The 4,312-nt window shown below is 31.7% G+C and overlaps 1 pseudogene; it reads right to left on the bottom strand.

The window, feature by feature from the left end:
- Positions 1-3,739, bottom strand: part of LOC125869625 (geraniol 8-hydroxylase-like) — a 7,898-nt pseudogene extending 4,159 nt beyond the window's left edge.
- Positions 3,740-4,312: the final 573 nt, after the last annotated feature.

Below are 4,312 nucleotides of genomic sequence, written 5' to 3'. Positions count from 1 at the left end.
CCCCCCCCCCCCCCCCCCCCGAACTTAATTTATCTATAATATTCTACCCCTTTTCGGCCTATCCTCGAAAAAAATGTCAACATGCGCTGGGCCCACAAGACAATGCCACGTAAGCCAAAAAGGGGTAGAATATTACATATAAAATAAGTTCGGGGGGGTAATAGGACCTTAGTAAAGGTTAGATGTGTCTTTGGGATTTCGGGTATAGGCTGGGGGGTACTTATGCATTTTCCCATTAACTTTAGGCAAAAATGTCAGAAGTTATATATGACTAAAGTTTAAGCAAAAATATGTTATTTTTTATGAAGTATCTTATTTGGATATCACTATTTAATTTGTACCTATGTTATTTAAATATTTTAGACATGCACCTAACTTTAGACAAAGACGTCAAAAATTATATATAGGTGAAGTTCACACAAAAATTCCTAAATAAGTGTTTGAACTTTAGACAAAAATGGCTAGAATCAATCACATATTTTGATTTAAAAAAATGTTGAATTTTAATCATATATACTTGAAGTACAAACAAATTGTGTGATCTTTAGCCATACCTATGTAAACTTATCCATAAAAATATGGACGGCTCAACAAAGTTGGTGACCTAGAATCAAAAGTGTAGTTAAAGGCTTTAAATTTTTTATTTGAAGGCAATTTTCTTAACCTTTTGAGATGCAAAATTATTAGTGACTTCTTATTTGAACACCTCTATTTAATTTGTACACAGAATGATCTTAGGAATTTTTTTATCTATTTTAATTTTGAAAACATTTTTTTCGAATATGAAACTACTACATAAATTATTAATATTATTTTGTAATTAAGCAATATATGAATTTAAAAATAATTAGGTCTTTTAATGTGATTGAATATATTTAATCAAAATATTATATTCTCTGTACTATTTTTTATTATCAATTTTAATTTAAAAATTAATCTAAATTATTAATATCTTAGTGACATTATGTTTTTAAAGATTCATGGTGAAGGCAATGTTCTTTTTGGAGAAATCACGCGGATAAATAAACATATCTAGTTAATTAGCTAACAAAATATAGTTTCCATTAATTACCACTTGCGACTTAATTTTAGCTATAATTATTGTGACTCTCTCTCCTCTTTCCTCTTTCCTCTCTTATACATATACAAATACAAATTGCTATGATTTTACACAATTTATTCGTTGATACAAATTGTATTTCGTTAATACTATTGTATTCATTGATACATATACATACTAATTATATATATACAATATATATATATATATATACACACAAATATATGACAGATATACAAATACAATTTACCTCTCTCGCCTCTCCCTACTCTCTCCCCTCTATCACTTCCAAACCAAAGATTTGGGGAAATTAAAGTATTTTTTGGGAATTGAGGTAGCACAATCCAAGACAAGTATTTATATCTCATGAAGAAAATACGCTTTGGACATATTAGAGGAGACATGCATGTTAAATTGCAAACCAATTGACACTCCAATGGGTCCATTGCAAACATTGTGCATAACTAGATAACTCTATAAACATGGTTATGGAGAATGTAGGTAATCCATCAACTCCATAAATAGTTAAGTTATCGGTGAGTATTGAATTCCCTCCCTATGAAAAATAATTTTACCGCATATGAAATTTTATTTGACTCCAAAGTAATCACATTAATTCAACAAAATCACTTATAATAACTCAATAAATGATTCTAGATTGTTGATGTACCAGTTGGGATTCCATCTCTCAAGCATAGATTTCCGAAGAAGAACATAGTGGCAAATCTTTCGACTAAGGGGGAGAAACCAAGAAAACTTTTGATAATTTTATATATTTAGAAATTCCTTCTTTATTTAGTCAAGAACATATTAAGGCAGATAAATTAGGATCTGCTTTGATAGGACAATTAGGTACTTCATACCCAATTAATAGGCATATGTCCTTGAAATTGTTGTGATAAGTTATGGCTTATAAATAAGAACATAGATGACGCGATAAGGGATAAAGGAAATTCAACAGTAGTTTTACTTTTTTTTATTATATATTGTCTTACTTGTTCTCATTAACATTAAGACATTTGAATCTGAATAGTAAGTTACTAGCCTATCGTGATGGTGCCTGACAATAGTGGGTTATGGTGATAATTTGTGTAGGCTACTGATAGTTGTGGTGGATAATAGTGGTAGCTAAGGTGAATGATAGCGATGATTGACGATATATAGTGGTGACTAATGATGATGACTGTCAGTAGTGATTGCAGGTTGTTGTAGTAATGATGGTTGATGGTGATGACCAGTGGCGGAGGCAGGAATTCTATCAAGGGGGTTCAAATAAAACATAGGCGAAATCCTGAACCCCATAAACCATTGAGCTACTCCTTTGACATATGCTCAGGGGGTTCAATTTTAAATATGTACACGTACACAAAAAAATTGATCTTATATATATAGTGTAATTTTTTTTCCGAGGGGGGTCGGATGACCCCCCTGGACACACTCTACATCCGCCACTGGTGATGACTGTAAATAATGACTAGTGATGGTAGTTGTGATGGTGGGTGGCGCCGGTGATAGTAGCTAACGGTGGGTGACATGAATAGTCATAAAAGAAATCTGATTTATTTAGAAAATATAGGTTGTTCTTAGTTGTTATTCTAATATTGGTCCAACTTCATATGTTTTTCGTAAGAAGAAAACAAGATCCAATCAAAAATTAAGAAATAAAACTTCAATTAAATCAATAATTCTCATTTAAGAATAATGACATGACAGTTAGTCAAGCAAAATGAAAATCATGAGAAAATCATGGTAGAAGCGAGAATTCACACATAAGAGTATATATGATCGGGTGATCAACGAAACAAAATGAAAATCATGTTTGAATCCCAACTTTTTCTCTTAAGGGTACGGCCTGAAGTTGACGGTCAAGAAACACCAATCTCTTGATGAACAAAGTTAAAATACTACATGTGCTAGTAAAAAGTATCATATACCAAGTAAAATAATTGAGGTACCAACTAAACTGGCAGAACATCATCGGATATCAATTACAAAATTTAACAAATACTAACCTATATTGATGCAAACAAAAAAGAAGTAAAGACAAAATAGAGAAACTTATTGGACTTCTAACAACAATTGATGTGTGACTTCTAAATTTGAAAGATCAAAACCAATTTCCATACAAGAATTTCCAGATCCAACAACCAATACTTGTTTATCTTCATGTTTTTCACCTGATTGATACTCACTTGAATGGATTTTTGCCCCTTTTAAATTTCCAAGCCCTCCCACTTTTGGAATATGACCTTCATTATTTTCACCGGTAGCCAAAACCAAGAAATCACAAGCATACAATTTCATTTCTCCACTAGCCACATTTCTTGATTTGACATTCCATTTCATCTCTTCATTGTTGAAAAAGGCTAATTCAGCAAATCACAATCATATAGTTCCATTTCTCCACTAGTCACATTTCTTGATTTGACATTCCTTTCTTCTCTTCATTGTTGAAAAAGGCTAATTCAACACAAATTTGAAATTTTGGTTTGATGCTGAAAATCTCAACATGCTCATCTAAGTATTGAATAAATTTCATTTTTTGGCAAATATTTTGGTGATGAAGTTGCATGTGGCATAAACTTAACTTCAACTTCTTCCTTTGCCAAATACAACTATACTTAATGAACCAGATCCAACCACATTAACTTCAACTGCTTTCTTTGCCAAATTAACCATTGTAATTTTCCAGATCCAACCATCAATACTTTAGTAGCACATATGATGATAAGCAAGTTTTTTGAAACATACCTGAATTGCAAGAGAGGTTTCATCGAAAGTCTTAAGAGGATTTTAGTGATGAGCTCTGATCGCAGAGCAATGAATCTATAGTTTGAATCTCGAATTAAAGAAGAATTAGAAGAAAATAGAGCATTGTTTGTGTGTTTCCTCCGCTTTTTGCGTCGATGGGAGGGTTCTGATTCCATGTGTTGCAGGAAAACTAAGCTCTTTGAGAAGATTTAGGTTTTCGATGTTCTATAAAGTAATGTCTCCAAAAGACATTTTATATAATTATTTTCTAAAAAGTGATCCTCTTTTTTGTGTAATGGGTACAAAATATAGTACCTTAAGTATCACTTGGACAACTTTTGTCTTTTAAATTCACAAAAAATGAGCAATTAAGACACCCCTACTATAGTGCAATTAAGATGTTGCATCAATATCACGCTAAAAAAATCTCATAAATTTATATTCCAAAAGACCAGTCAAAGAAATTTATTGTTGGATTAGGAGGATTCACATTAACCGAGG

This window comes from Solanum stenotomum, chromosome 7 (assembly GCF_019186545.1).
Source record: "Solanum stenotomum isolate F172 chromosome 7, ASM1918654v1, whole genome shotgun sequence".
In the NCBI taxonomy this organism is placed as follows: Eukaryota; Viridiplantae; Streptophyta; class Magnoliopsida; order Solanales; family Solanaceae; genus Solanum; species Solanum stenotomum.
This window is presented reverse-complemented; position numbering and strand designations above follow the sequence as displayed.